The sequence below is a fragment of the Dendropsophus ebraccatus genome, chromosome 5, assembly GCF_027789765.1.
Source record: "Dendropsophus ebraccatus isolate aDenEbr1 chromosome 5, aDenEbr1.pat, whole genome shotgun sequence".
Lineage (NCBI taxonomy): Eukaryota > Metazoa > Chordata > Amphibia > Anura > Hylidae > Dendropsophus > Dendropsophus ebraccatus.
This window is the reverse complement of record NC_091458.1, coordinates 55,865,544-55,881,795: the sequence shown is the minus strand read 5'-3', so window position 1 is coordinate 55,881,795 and position 16,252 is coordinate 55,865,544. Positions and strand designations below refer to the sequence as shown.

The window sequence follows — 16,252 nt, the reverse complement described above, 5'->3', positions numbered from 1 at the left end:
CCAGATTATGCCAAACTGCAATTCCTATCATTCTCGGACAGCCATAACTTTAGGCTATGTTCATACATGCAGTAACACAAATAAAATGCAATGTGAGTGCATCATTTAAGTGCAGTAATTGATCATTTTATTGCAGTGCTGCATCACGTAATTGCAGTAATTAATGGTGCGTTTACACGAAACGATAATTGGCCTGATCGTACAATCTTTTTTTCATAACGATCAGCGTTTATACGGTACGATATATCGTACAGATAATTTGTTTTGCGTTCGTTTTGCAAACGCTTAAGCCTATCTCACACATCGGCGAACGACTGTTCACACGGAACAATTTGCGATTTTTAGCTTAGCTGTCCAGGTGTCCTTTATAGCGCTGATGCAATGAAACTCCAACGTCTGTGAACATACCCTTAGGGCCAGTTCACATGGGAATCCTGCCAACCTCCGTGTCATAGTGGCAGTCTAAGGGAGGCTCAGCACCTCTTCTCTCCGCGCCTTTCTGGTTGTAAGAATGTCCATTCTTCCGCGCGGAGAGAGGAGGCGCACGAGCCTCCCATAGACTGCCAGTATGACATGGAGGCGAGGCTGGCGGGACTCTTCGCGGCGGAATTCCGCCAGTTTTACTCCGTGTCAACTCAGCCTTATCTGTTCAGACGTCCTTCATAGCACTAAAGCATTGAAACTCTAGCGTTTGTGAACATACCCTTAGCTGTCCAGGCATAATGGGTATTGTATTTTGCAACAGCTGGAGGGCTGCGAGTTTGACACCTGTACATTATACCTTACACATCTGACTTCCTATATATATTCCTCTAGTTGACTTAGAAACACCCAGTGCTGATATTTGGTAATTTTCCCTAATTTATCAGCTGGTGTAGATTTCTCTAACCCAGTATAATATCATATTTTTCTTACTCTTTCATCTTGTTTTCACATCACATGGATCTAAGAAGGTGGCTATGCTCTCATTTTTTACAGCACTTTTATGATGAACTGTCATAAATGGTCATTTATAACCCATAAAATCCACTGGGAAACCTATAAAATTGTTTATTTTACAGGATCTGTTTATTTTCAAGGATCTAGGCCAAAGGACTACAAGCTGTGTTTTATATCTAACTAGATACATGATATGTAGCAGGAGATGGAAGGCTATGTATGGTACTCAAGGGGGGGGGGTAATGATATGTTGCAGGCTTGATGGGTGTTGTAGTTTCTTTAAAGTGCCACATGGCTAACCCACTGTCCTTTGTGTAACTCACACACTGTCAAGATAGCGGTTTCAGTGCTGCATAGTGCATTCTCTTTGTGCCATTATTTTGGCTAATTTGGTGTGAACATAGCCTAAAGGTTGTGGCACATTTCCAACTGATGGGCATACACATTAGAGATGCGATTAGGTAATGCAGGAGAGTCTTTGTAAAACTGATATATCTCTTGACTAGCCAATACTCCCTGTTTGGATTAAGAACAATAAAAGGGAGTAGAACTTTCCTTTCAGCATTGATTGTAGGCAGTTTTGGGTAAAACCTTCTGACTCACATAATGCCGTGTCTTATAGAAAAGGTAGCAACTGGAACAGGATGTAGAATAATTTGCTTGTACCAGAGTAGCTGGTACAGTATCAGGTTCAGGGAATCCAAGAGGCAAAATTGTCTCTTTACTGTAGGCTTGACCTTCAAACGTGAGTGGGTCAGGTTCAGAGGCTTTAAAGAGGCAAAAGCGTCTCTTACTGTACTGTAGCTTGACCCGCTCTCATAGGAACTGTAGACTTGTTAAAAAGTTTTTGGAAACTGTGTTCTTTCTTGGCTTAAGACTTTGTGTAAGGTCTAGCAGCAAAACTGCAGAAGTATACAGTAGGTGTTCTCATTTCAGTATTCCGCCACTGGGGAAAAAGGGTTACACCTGGCTTTGCAGGGAATGGTTCTTACCTGGGTAGAGGTGGACCTTGAAGGTGTCTCTTCTGCTCATCAGATAGACTTTCTGCTCTCCCTTTTGTCAGTGTTATGTGGTGTCCTATCATGGGTGTTGCTATTGGTTACACCTTTCGTAAAATCCTTTACTTATTGTTTAAGTGGTGATAAAGGTAGTAATGAAGTTTCACCACTAGATGTTGCTGTATTAGATATATGTATCTAGATGCTGCACAGCTGAAGTGTGTAAAGGGTTATTGTTTATTTGTGTGTCACATGGATCTGGGGACCTATGGGAATCTTTTCTTTTTCTATCCTATCATCTCTCTCTTTACTTCTTCTAATGCACTCTTCACCCACTCACAGTGCACTTTAGATACGCTTAGGAAGTCACATGGGAGACAGGAAGAGTAAGTCAGTCTTAGTCAGATCCCCGTATAATTAGGGAGCAGGACAAGACACAGCTGACAGTTTCTCTTCAAGATACTCTATACAACACTATTTACAACCCTTACAAGAGAGGACAAGCCAGAGACAACCTCAACCCACACCGTGGACTAGGAGAGTCACAGTGCAGGGCAGTATCCACAGACAGCAGTAAGCTAGGAACTGATCCGGATAGAGCAAAGTTGCTAAGGCCTAGGAACTCTTTCTTGCAGCGCCGTTGTCAGCAGGAAATCCTTAGCTTTCAGCTCATCCCAGGTAACAAGGTCTGGGGCCTTGGGTCACCCTCATAGGACGGGTCACCTGACACTGGTGGGCATTAGGTGGTGCAAAGACCCAAAGGTCAATACACGGGCACAAGTATTCTCTTCTTATTATTATTTTTCTACCTCATCCTCCAACATCCCGGCAGAGCACAGTAGTACTTGGGTTAGGACTCTCAAGACATCCTCCTCTCTGCTACTCTGCTTCTTTGTATCTCTCTACACGCTACACAAATTATCAAGTGTATTGTTCCGTGTCAAGCCAAAGCTGTATAACTTGCTGTTTACAAGTACTTTCCAAGTAAACAAAAGCTTATTTATGATAAAGAGACTGTGATTCTTTACCTTACACCGACACAGTGTACACTACAGCCTTGGGACATTTCCCCTTTCTGTGGGTGGCAGTTCTGATATTCCGGAAGGGTTATTACACCACTCCGGCCAACCGTGATATCATCCCAAGGAACCCTGTAGCAGCCTGGCAGGACACTGTCCTCTGGAAAACAAGGTACAACCGGCCTTCTAAACTTAAAGCAGGTGTGCCACCATACCTGTGTGCCCAATCGGCACTGGCGTCACGACATAACATTTTAAGGCCGGGCTGTATCTCGCCCAACCACCACCATCTAGCAGGTGACCGGCCGGTCCTCCGGTACAACACCCTGGGAGCTCACCACAGTTAGAGATAACAACAGTGAAGGGGACGGAGTTGTACACAGCAGGTCAGAGTAGAAAGTGGACACAGCATACATAGAGGGTAGCTCACATGGGGTATGGGGTACAGACAAGGAAGCTTACTGTGGAGAATCACATGGGCTGTGTACAATTGTAGAGAAAAAGCGAATCCAGCATATTTTAATGGGAGGAAACACGCACAAGAGAAGAATCAGAACCTACTGTAGAAGCAAACCGAATAGCAGGGGGTTTGAAAAAGAATGAAGCAATGGAGGTTGCTGACCCAAACTCAGCACACTTTTAACTTAAGATAACCACTATCCTATGTAAAAAGTTATTTTTTTTCTGTCAAAGTTGTTCATGACTTCTTAGGAACTAGGCATGGTCATAATGAATGGTCTCAGGACAAATGAATTATTTTTGGCTTTATAGTCTTATACTCCTCATTTTTCAATCTTCAAATTTTATTGAGTCCTGCTCGCCTTGAATCAACAAAATGCGGACATCACATGCTGTAAATAAAATATGAGAGTGGAGAGTGCTGTGATATTCCATTGACTTACTACATGCTTCCCCTATTGTACCCTAGCTCCAAGCTCTAAAGTTCACCCCATTGTTTTAAGGTAGTCTCAGGTAGTAGTTGTGATAATTAGAGGTGAGCAAATTTATTTTGGGTCCAACCCACTGGATTTGCCAGTTGGTTCAATAGAATTTTTGATTTTTATTCAAAAGTACTAATGCAGGAGCAGGCACAGTCCAAAGCAAGAGTCCCTGTTCCCGTACAGTACATTGAGCATCCATATACATTTGCTACATGTGTAGTGATTATACAGTACATACTATGCACAGGAATGGTTTTCAGGAGCCGCACTCTGTGTATCTGAGGATTTCAGCTTCCAAGTGATGATAAAAGCATATATCATCCTGGTGCAACCTTATCAGAATTACAGATCTTTCAGAATAACCCTAATGTCTCATGTACATAAACTTGTAATAACACATTGGCCTGACAAAAAACAGCACAGCTCAGAAGGGTCTTCCTTACAGATACTGAAATTCAGGCCATCTGGAAAAACAGAGATAGGGAGAGAAGAACCCAGATGAACATTGTATAGCTGTAGGATTATTAATCATATGGTAAATAGTACAAAGTCAAATTCATCCAAATTAGGCACATTTGTAAAGTCTATGGGGGAAGACCTTTTAAGGTTACTGCTAGGGTGTACGCCAGGGAGGTGCAGATTCACCCCTTCTCCCTGCCGTATACCCGCCGCATCCCCTGCCCCCTGGATGGGCAGGTACGGGGGATGGTAGAGGTTGTGGCAAGGCAGGAAGAAGGCATGGCTGATCTTCATAAATGTCCACCTATAAAGTCCAGATTGTAACCCAGACTGTATAAGTGCAGGGCCAATTTTTTTGCATTCCTCGCTCTGGGCAAAGCCATGGTCGTGTGCATTGACCCATAGTCTTAAGTCCTACACTGTCCAATCTGCAATCAAGGACCACAAAATCAGGTCACGTGAAGGAGGTCCCAGCATTTGGCTAGTATTTGCATTTTTATGTTTCAAACGTGTACCTTTATTTTGCAGAACTTAAAAGTGCATATTTCTGTGTCACGAAAAAATTATATACTCTGGAAATAGACTGAATGTAGCCATGCCACAGATGTGCCACAGTATACAGTACATCAACGTACCCTTTTTTAACCTCGATGAAAGGGCTAACTGTAAGGCTTAACTGTAAGCTCATAAGTTCTCTCATAGTGATTACCAAAACAATTTTATAAGGGCCAAAAGCCCAGATCACATCCAGTAAACCTACCACTAAGTAAAACGTAACTTTTAATAACTTTCAAATAGAAATAATAAGTATAAAGTTGTGCTCATTAAAATCACAGAGCTTCCATAACCTTCTACAGTGAATCAACCTATATCTGTATAGTCATAGTAGCTGCAGACTACTGACTACCTCGTAGTATATTACTATCTAACTGGGCTATGAAAGCAATGAATTTAAAATCAACCGCACAGCCCCTCAACTAGTTGTGGGGCTAGTTGAGGGGCTGTGCGGTTGATTTTAAATTCATTGCTTTCATAGCCCAGTTAGATAGTAATATACTACGAGGTAGTCAGTAGTCTGCAGCTACTATGACTATACAGATATAGGTTGATTCACTGTAGAAGGTTATGGAAGCTCTGTGATTTTAATGAGCACAACTTTATACTTATTATTTCTATTTGAAAGTTATTAAAAGTTACGTTTTACTTAGTGGTAGGTTTACTGGATGTGATCTGGGCTTTTGGCCCTTATAAAATTGTTTTGGTATTTGAACCATCCAGATTACCTACCTTTAGGGCACTTTATTTTTGGTTTGTTTGATCTCATAGTGATTGGCACAGATATTGCAAGGAGTGGAGGAAAGTTCTCCTATGGTCTTTGGCCTATAGTCAGTTTAGTGATAGTGTTTTGCCTTATTGGGCTTATACACTTATACAAAGAATAAACTGTATAACGCAACTTGTGTGGTTAATCTTAATCTTTATTCAAAAGTGAAATTCATACAAAAAACACAACAGTGACAGTTAGTGCATACCCAGGATTGGTAGTGGAAGAAAGTTGTCCAAGAAATGTGGCCTGGTGAATAGGGTTGCTAACCCTAGGATACCTCCAATGCCACTAGGATACCCCCATTGGGCACCCCCAACTCCAAAAAGCTAACATGGCTGAAAGTAGGTAGCTTCCTCTAAATTAAGAAAAATTATGGCTAATAAAAGACTTACCCATAAGTTATTTTGCATAGTGCAATGTTGTGCACTTTGTGCACTTGTTTCCGCCAGATATTGCAAAAAGATATGTAAAGGTGTCAGAATCACACATGAGCTCTTATATGACATCCCTATCTAAATTACATTAGCTTTAAAGCGACCCTGATATCTCAGGTAATCTGTTAGGATAAGCTTCTATATATACATGAGGACTAGCGCTATATCTTGTATAATGTATTTTTAAATCAGATTTACATGGCCCTGAGCTATTGAATGGTGACTATCCGGTATGCTGGCCTTTATGATTAGCTGCAACTATGCTGCACACACAGAAGAGGGAATGCTGCTCCTATATTTCTTTAAAGTATACCGTAATAAGCAGCATTATGGAGGACATTATAGAGAAGTATTCAGCAGTCTTAGCTGTGAGTCAAGCCCTGGGATGAGATCTAATAATTACAATTAGTTCTTATATAGTCTATTAACAGTCTCTTTGTGTCTCTTTGTCTTCATATGCCTCAATGCCCTTCCCGACTCCCCCTCATCCTTCCCGTCTCCACTTGTACTTGTATGTGCAGCATGTACAAATCTATAGATGACGACCCCTAAAGATACTTCTAAATTTAGGTTTTGTCCCCACTCCTAGAGTACAGACACAACATAGTATTATTAGAAAAAAGAAGTGGTGGACTCACACAATGAGTTCAAGAGTGTCAAAAAAGATGTTTATTATGTGCAGATATATATACAGTGCAACTTATCCCAGACTGGGATATACAGATCCATAGTAAGTAAGATAGTTGGAGGGTAAGCCTAAGATAAGTATATCTATTATACCCTGCCTATCGTCTAAGGGGCCGCTAGGCTAGGGCGTCCCCTTCACCAAGCAGAGTTCACCCTACGATTGGTGGAGGATGATCCACGTCTGAGCTACATCCTTAGCTCCACTTCCCAGACATCTGAAACAGTGGTATTATCCATTCTTCTAACATCAAAAGGAAGGGGTATATTTATGTAACTTGTCTGCTGGACATTGCAACTTTGTAGAAAGTACTTTCACAACCAAGACCAGGACCAGTTAGTCTGCCGGTTATCTACACTGCCTAAATAATACTGGGACTCCTGCTATTTATACATGAGACACCATATACTTATCCGCAAATGACATCTCTCCATTACCACTCAGCACTCGAAAGACACTTGCTTGTGAAATTAGGGCTATGATTCCACAACCATCCCTGATGAACTTGAGCATATGTATTCAAAGGGAGAAAAACGTCAGATGAAAAGTCGGAAAAAGACGGCAACATAGCCATAACCCTACATATGAGTGCATACTGTTTTTTACATTGTCAGCTCATCTACACATAGCAGATTATGTTTATGACCTAAATACCTTCTCAAACTGACTTTCATCAATTGTAGGGTCAACTCAGATTGGTGAAGGGGGCGCCTTATCCTAACAGCCCCTTAGATGAGGGGCAGGGTATAATAGGTACACTTATCTTGGACCTATCCTCCTACTATCCTATTTACTATAGATCTGTATATCCTAGTCTGGGATAACTTGCACTTACATGTTGATGGTGTTTTTCCTCACACACTACATATGTATGTGCTTATCTTTATTTGGTTGCTGCAGAATATTCTGCATTTTAAATGTGATTGTTTCCCATTAAATGTCCCAGGATCCTGTCCAACTTATATAAAGTTAGTGTGCGCTTCAGAACACATGTAATACTTGACCCCAGGGCCTAAAAGCTGCCACAGTGCTACAGTTTCCAGTGCCGTGCAGAGATCAATCTAAAGAAAGGCAGCATGGATCTAAGCTTTGTTCTATTTTAGCTGCGTAGCTAAAATTACCGTATTCCGCTGCCCCCCTTTATTCTTTGCAAATAATGAGGCTTTTCTATTTATATCTAGAGCCCCTGTTTGTGCGCTTCAGCGTGATCACTGTAAAACTTGTTTTAATTACCTCCCACATTACCTCTCTATTTCACACTAAAGTCAATGAGCTGTTGAGTATCGCTACGCACACTTCAGTTTTATTACACCTTAAGAAAAGAGATCTTCTGCATAAGATGAATGCAGCGGTGCTCTCCTGTATGACATTGTGCACGGGGTTCCATAATAATCATCCAGCGTCTATAGTCAAGTGTTAAATGACTGTTCCATGCATAAAGTATCGGATTACTTCTCAGCCAATTGCCAGTCAGGCTTGCCGCAGGCTACGTAGCATGGTGTTAAATTGGTCAATTAGAGGAGCAAGACACCTCGGAAAAACACTGAATAATCATTAGTGTTTGTCGTTTCTCAAAACGGAATTAACCATTTAACTGTGGACCTTTCCTTTACGTACCAACATTTCGTTGCCTGAGCCAGACGTCATGGGATCGACATTTATTCACTTGGAACTAATGACATTGCTGAGGCAGAAGGCCACAATTATCCCCGCTTTCCACTAAAATAATAGGCTTCATTCTCATAAATACTTGTTCAACCCTCTAAAATGGAATCTGTAAGTGTGAGTAAGCAACTGGTGTACTGATATGGTTAAAAGGGGAAGCGAATGGAGCTTTTGACTTTTTTAGGATTTGTTCTTCAATGCTGTCATGGCCCCAACATCTTTTTGGATACTAAGCCTAATTGTCCATTATATGGATATACACTCACCGGCCACTTTATTAGGTACACCATGCTAGTAACAGGTGGTCTTCTTCTGCTGTAGCCCATCTGCCTCAAAGTTCGACGTACTGTGCGTTCAGAGATGCTCTTCTGCCTACCTTGGTTGTAACGGTTGGCTATTTGAGTCACTGTTGCTTTTCTATCAGCTCGAACCAGTCTGCCCATTCTCCTCTGACCTCTGGCATCAACAAGGCATTTCCGCCCACAGAACTGCCGCTCACTGGATGTTTTTTCTTTTTTGGACCATTCTCTGTAAACCCTAGAGATGGTTGTGCGTGAAAATCCCAGTAGATCAGCAGTTTCTGAAATACTCAGACCATCCCTTCTGGCAACAACAACCATGCCACGTTCAAAGGCCCTCAAATCACCTTTCTTCCCCATACTGATGCTCGGTTTGAACTGCAGGAGATTGTCTTGACCATGTCTACATGCCTAAATGCACTGAGTTGCCGCCATGTGATTGGCTGATTAGAAATTAAGTGGTAACATGCAGTTGGACAGGTGTACCTAATAAAGTGGCCGGTGAGTGTATGGCCACTGGCCAACACACCATGATAACCAGCCAGGTAACGCTATGTTATGGAAAATAGTGTAAGTATGCTACATAATATTATACTGTATTATAATACAATGCACATGTGTATTATATTTACTGATGTTGTCTACAGTACTTCCTTCCAAGTCTCACTGGCTCGGTCAGTTATTCTTTTTATAGCTTGGCTGTGGCTATATTGTATCATTTTGTATGTCTCTATCAATTATTGAGGACATAAATGTATTGGCTGTCTGATAGACTTTCTTTAAACAATGAGACATCATGAAAATGCAGCAGAAATGCACACATACTCATTTCTTTTTTTTAACTCACAGTTTCCACTGTGCATGATGGTGCATGGGGAAGTGGCTTTACAAAAGAATTAGACAGTGTTACTAAATTTGATACAATGCCTCACAAATGATAAAAATGAATTTCAGGAAGTTCTGCTTGAATCGGCCTTCAAATTAAAGGGGAACTCCAGATAGAAGCTAAAAAAATGAAACTTCTGCAAAAGCATATAGCATTACTTACCTATCTATCCCAGTCTTGAAACTATCAAAAATCCATTTGGTTTGGGGGGTTTTGTTCTGTTATTTGTTTCTGTACTACCTGGTTGAGCAGTTCCCAGAATGCAGTACTGGTTCCAGAATGCTTTCCCTCAGCTGTTCATCACAGTTCCCCACCCTGCTTATTCTAGTCCATTATAGGTATAACTTTTGATGCGGTTTCTTTATATATTTATATACTAGCAATCACCTGCTCTGTACTGTTATATATAAATCACTCCTACGGTGGGAGCAACAGGCAGCTAAATTATCTGTAAGCATGTGGTGGTGAAGGAAGAAGCACTGGTATAAAGAAATGGAGCATCATAGTTTTATCAAGAATATTAGGGAAATGCTCCGAATCATTTACGCTGCTGATTTCTCATATAATTGTAGAGGTAGGTGAGATTCAAGAGTGCTCATTGGCAGCAGAGATAGGGACATCTCCCACAGAATCTCTCTTTTATATATAAATGGAAGGCTTTTTCTTCCCAGACTCAGCTCCCTGCTGGTAATGTGCGTTATGTAATTGTTTAATGCTCGCACGTCTTATGTAATTGATTAATGCTTCTCTACTAATGAGATTTCCTTTTTGTACCGTTGAAAGAAAAATCTTTAATGAAAGCATAAGTAAAATTAAAGTTGAAGATTATCTAGGTTGAGTACATCAGTAAAATATATTATTTTACATATTGCCAAGCGTTAAACTGAATTATACAATCTTTCTAAAGTTTTAATACAATAGGATGTAAAACTTTGCTTTATAAAGATAAAGAATACAATACGAGTTTCTGAATGTCAGAAGTGAAGATTATGTGAGAAGAATAGAAAGACGGGGGCCCGGCTTGACTGTGCAGTAAATGAGAATTCCATCCAGAACTGAAAATTCAATTTACATTGGAAGTGCAAACTATTAGTGGTCCTGGTAATCTAGTAAGTTTCCATAAATCTGCCCAGTAAGGGAGGCTGCCAGCAGTGTGCTGTGATATACCATATGCTTCCTTGGTGTAATAAGCTGCCAATGTGATAGAAAATTAAAATATTACAAACCTGTATTAGGATTATTCATCTATTGCTTGGATTATAAATGAAATAAGATTGTATAAGGGATCAAGTCTTAGCCTGGTCCTGGATCAAAGGTCGATGGCAACAACGGCCGTACTTTTACGTAGTGTGAACATAGCCTAAAACTATAAAATTCCAATTCCAAAAATGAATAAATAATATATGCACCATGAATTGAATAGTTGTAGAGTAGAGACTGTAGGACTTCTATGAATCCTGTGACCCCTCTTCTCCCCGCATCAGCGGAGCATGCGGCCGGCCCTTTGCCAATGGGATCCCTGGCAACTGGCCAGGGAGCGCACCGACGGTGTCCCTAGCTACCGGCCGGCCGTGATGCAAGGGGCACGTCGGCTCATTCATTTGATGTTGCCGCAGCAGGGGCTTCACCGCCCCCGGACCATTGGCTCAGGTGTGGCCCATATGTTAGAACTGACTGGAGGTTGACATGCCAGTCAGCTAAGTATAGTGTTTGGGGCTGGAGTTTCACAATCACAGCCTGGGGCTGGGACTCTAGTCTCCACAAATACACTCCTATGTCAGTCCTTAAAGGGAACCATTCACCCCGTGGCCCCGGCAGAAACTGACATACAGTGACATAAAGGTCAATATACTTACCACATCGCTCCCGATCCCATCCCGGATCCCGTTGTTGACACGGAGAAATCGCGGATTCTTCTTCTCGCGCCCATTATGGTAATGAGCGTCGCTGGGTCCGAAGTCCAGCCTTCTCCCCGCCTCCGACACTTGATTGATGCCGGTTCCTCTTCCTCCTCGTCTTCTTTCTTCTCGCCGGATCCCACGCAGGCGCCGTGACAGTTGTTTTCGGCGCATGCGCAGTTCACAATTGAAGCCGCTCCGCAGCTTCACTGTTTACTGCGCGTGTGCCGATTGTCTCGAACATGTATCCTGTTTACCGCGCAGGCGCAGAAGAGGTGGCGAGACCATCGCAGCGGCGCCTGCGCGGGAATTTGTCAGAAGACTGAAGACTGAAGACGTCAATCAAGTTCCAGGAGGCGTAGATGGGCGGCGACGAGAAGAGGACCTCATGAATAAGTTGGACTCGTCCGTCGTTTCCTATGGACGTTGGACTCATCTCAGCTCATTACCATAATGGGCGGGAGAAGAAGAATCGGCGATTTCTCCGTGTCTACAACGGGATCCGGGACGGGACCGGGAGCGATGTGTTAAGTATATTGACCTTCATGTCACTGTATGTCAGTTTCTGCCGAGAGCCACGGAGTGAATGGTTCCCTTTAATTGCTTGCGATAGAGCCTCGTATCCTCAGTGTATCTTGACCTAGTGTTCCTTCCTGATTGTTATTCTGATACCTTTGACTTCTGGCTTTAATTTTTGACTGCTCTTTGGATTTAGCTTTTGTACAGCGCAGACCGCTAGTTGCCGACCCGGACCCCTGACTTTGTTATTCTTGTGTTTTGTTTGTCTGTCCGTGTTCTGTGTCACACATGAATTGGCTAGGGACTGCCGACCTGTTGTCCACTGTCGCCAAGGGCAGTCAAGGCAATCAGGCAGAGACATCGGGGAGGGTGTCAGTGCCAGGACATCACCTCTCTCGTGTCGTCCATTTCCCTAGTCCTAACAGCAAGCTTCTCCTTCTCTTGTCTTTTATCCTAAAAGCATCCATGGAGTGGCAAGCCCAACTTGTCTACAGCAGACATGTGACATGTTAGTGTGACACCATAGAACTGCAATGGTCCGATTAGTCTCCAAAATACATAAGGTAGAAAGCAGATCAGTGCTAAAATTTTAATATGTTAATAATATGAACATAATTTTAATAATGTTAATCTAAAGTAATCTTCAAGGTAGCAATTGGTCTGTGCGACCTTAAATTATATTCAATGGCATCATACACTTTATACATTGATGTGCAGATTCTGTATGGACTGCAGAAGATTCAATGGCACCCTAAGCTTAGTGCCCATAGGACCCAAAGGTCCCTCTTCCACATATTAGCAATATTATGAGTGGCACAAAACATCTTGTTTGTAAAGAGCTTGCCCTGTTCTGCCTCCTATTTGAGGTGGCATACCTGCAAATAGATTTTTGCACCTTAAAAGGCCCTAGAACATGACTGGGGATTCTGTAAAAATATGTTTTAGAGTTGTTGGTTGTCTAGCAGAGAGGTCTTTCTGTACTCTGCTCTTTACTGACAAGGGGAAAGAACCCCTAATCAGCTGTCATCTCCTGGGTATTGGTATTTACCCATTATGGAGAGATTCTGGATTGCTTATTTTCTATTAAATTCCCATTCATGTTCTGAAGCTATTAAAAGAGCCAATGGCTAACAATTAACTTAATAGGTGGCACCACAAAGCAAGCTCCTTTTCCTATGGGAGAAAGCTACTTGTCCCAGCCTTGTCCTATTGACTGAATAGCCTGTAGTTCTGCACTTCTCTTTTGGTGCCTTTCTCAAGGAAAAACACTACTTTGTAAATGGTACAAGACAGGTGAAGGAACCTGGTATAGAGTATGCACTGGTGCCCAGAAGCTTCAAATTAAACATCTCTGCTCTTCTATATCCTATAAATCTTTGCACAAGACTTTGATGAGACTTACTTGGGTAATCACTATGTGGACTAGTCAGTTATATTCTGCCCATATATCCTGTAGAAGCAGGTCCGTATGTGGAAGTGACTTGTCAAACGTGTAGCTTTAGTTAATAGCTTCCAGCCATGTATCTTTGGAAAACAGTTCGGTGAGTAACAATCTATAAAGTAAATTAAAGTTGGACACATTAGCATTTATTTTCCATTAAAGATTATAACAACTAATGGAAATGCGCAGGATTGCTGCTGAGCTTTAATCATCTCTCTGGATGTGCTATACAGTCTGGCCCATTGCTGTGCGTTACCAGTCACCTCATTCTAATGCTTGGTGGAGATACAATCCACAATTGCATTGCGGTTGTTGTGAGTAAACACATTTCTCATATGGAGATTATGAAGTATAATTATCACATTGATTATAAGTCAGTGATTATCTCTGCACTATTTCATTTCCCCTTGGTTGGACTTGTGGCTTGGTAAGTCCAGCCTTCCTGGCAGCAAGGTGCATGACAGATTCTCCTCTGTCCCAGGAGACGGCTGCTGTGTTGTGGATGGGTCCAGCCAAGAATTTTTCAAAGGCGACTTCCTGTTAATCCCCAGTTATCTAAACATTGAACTGAGGCAGCGTGGGGAGATATTAAGCGTATGTCGACTCAATGGCAGCCAAAAGGGAAAACTGTTTTCTCCTTCTGCTCCTTCGACTGTTTTTCTCTGCTCCTTTTTGCTATTTGCACCCACAATCTCTATTGTTTTGTATTTTTTTTTATATATTTTCCCTCTGCCCAGCCTTCAATATTGAATGCCCTTTACTACCCTGGCAGCTTTTAATTTATTTTTTATTCTATCTTATTTGGCCTATTGATATGCTTTTTATTTCTTAACCATACACATATACAAATCTCCTTACATATATTATTAATATAATGCAGTATAATAGTCACTAATGTGCAATAGTCATGGGAAAATGTTGCTACCTATTATAATATTATGCCCATCTTCTAAATACTTTATATAAAAGAATCCTATAACCTATTTTAGATTTTCTGTGCTCCTAAATCATTATTTTGTAGAACATTTTATTAATTTGGTGTTTTTCATGGTGGATATGCCAAACTTACTGAACTATGACTGTTTTGGTGACCTATGGAAGGAAGTAACCTGCCATACATCATCACCACTTTAAGGGTTCCTTCATACACACTTTTATTTAAGAGTTTTAAAGCACTTGTTAAAAAATGCTTTGATGGAGTTCCTAGTTAACCTATAATAACTCATAGGAAAAAACACTTCACAACATAAGTGATAAGTATCTGATTGGCGGGGGTCCAACTGCTGTGCACTGTTCTGCACCCTATGGGACTGCAGAACATTGCTGAACACTGTACTCTGCCAACCTCAGCAATCCAATAAGCTTAAATGGAATGGCGGCATACATACTGGGCAGCCGTTACATTGAAACGAAGGCACACGGAACTCCTGTTACCTTAATCGGTCAGTGCCGGCTGTCAGACCCCCACTGATCAGTCATCCCCTTTAAAGTAACATCTAGCCACAACATTTTTTAACTAAACTTTATATAAACAGCCATGAAAATGCATCAAAAAGTAGTGTTAGAATTCAGCCTCAAAGGATGCTACTATAAAGCCATAGCCCCTGTCCAGGAACACGTTGGCCACCAGGTCATCTGGCTACAGTAGAGAATGAGAGTGGCACTTCAAATGAACAACAACATTTTGTGCCAAGTTATATCTCCACAACGATACTGCATGCTAGATAGAAGAGTCAGTCACTTTATAATCATGTGGGTTACATGTGGAAAGGTTTTGGCATCAAACTAAAGTATAACTTTTGCACCCATCCCAGGAACCTTCAACTAATCCTATTTCCTAGATTCAACAGGCACTTTTCTGAATTCCCTGTAACATACAACAGCTAGTTCAAAAAAAAATAAAATAAAATAAAATAAAAAATAAAATTATATATATATATATATATATATATATATATATATATATATATATATATATATATATATATGTGTGTGTTTGTACTATAGAGCCAAGAATAAAAACATATCCTCAAATGCTTCATACTCATAGTGTCTTGGATGCATGTTATCACAGGGCAGTGAATGAGAGAATCCTCCAGGAATGCATTTAATTTATACATCACTGTTGGTTGTATGGGTACAAAGCCAAAAATGACATACAATGAAATCTTGGCTCGGTCTCCAGCTCTCAACACCCCTACTACAGCCAGCAACGTCTGCGAGCACTGGAGCTGTTTGGAGAGTCAGAGCTATAATGTGATTTGGGTTTATGATCCGTTGCTTATGTATACGTCCCTACGTTAATACGCAGATAATTGTTTGTGTACATAGGTGTATATAGAGCAATGCAACAGCTTTATAAGCAGCCGCTCTTCATGTGTCTCTTTGGACTCCACAGTGTGGGAGTATAGCCTTAGATGGCTGACCCGAGGTCAGAAACGATAAAAATAGTTTATATAAGGTTCCCTGCTTGTATATATAACTTCTACATGCCCGACTTTGTTATTCTCAGCTGACATTCACAGTTCGAGAGGCCTATTACCAAAGGATCTTAAAGAATTGCTTATCAGTTTACAGCTAGTTACTGGGTGTCTGCCATGCGCTTTTTTAGTCGCTCTTGTTGCTTATAGATTTTCTAGTTTTCTTAAGAGTTCTCATCAAGAGACAGCATTCCTTTGTGATGGGAGGCGTATAACTCTTCAGTCAGCAAGTGTAGACACAGTTTTATGTTAAGGAGAATGG

At 41.3% G+C, this 16,252-nt stretch overlaps 1 protein-coding gene and 1 long non-coding RNA gene across 8 annotated transcripts in view; one reads left to right on the top strand and one right to left on the bottom strand.

The window, feature by feature from the left end:
* Window positions 1-16,252, top strand: part of ZNF385A (zinc finger protein 385A) — a 151,854-nt gene that overhangs the window by 106,832 nt on the left and 28,770 nt on the right. The gene's annotated exons all lie outside the window — the stretch shown is intronic.
* The window catches only part of LOC138792614 (uncharacterized), a 47,706-nt gene that overhangs the window by 16,978 nt on the left and 14,476 nt on the right, over window positions 1-16,252 (bottom strand). For all 3 annotated transcript variants that reach the window (XR_011363161.1, XR_011363163.1, XR_011363162.1), the window contains exon 2: window positions 13,472-13,622. This is a non-coding gene — a long non-coding RNA (uncharacterized lncRNA). The remainder of the gene's footprint in view (window positions 1-13,471; window positions 13,623-16,252) is intronic.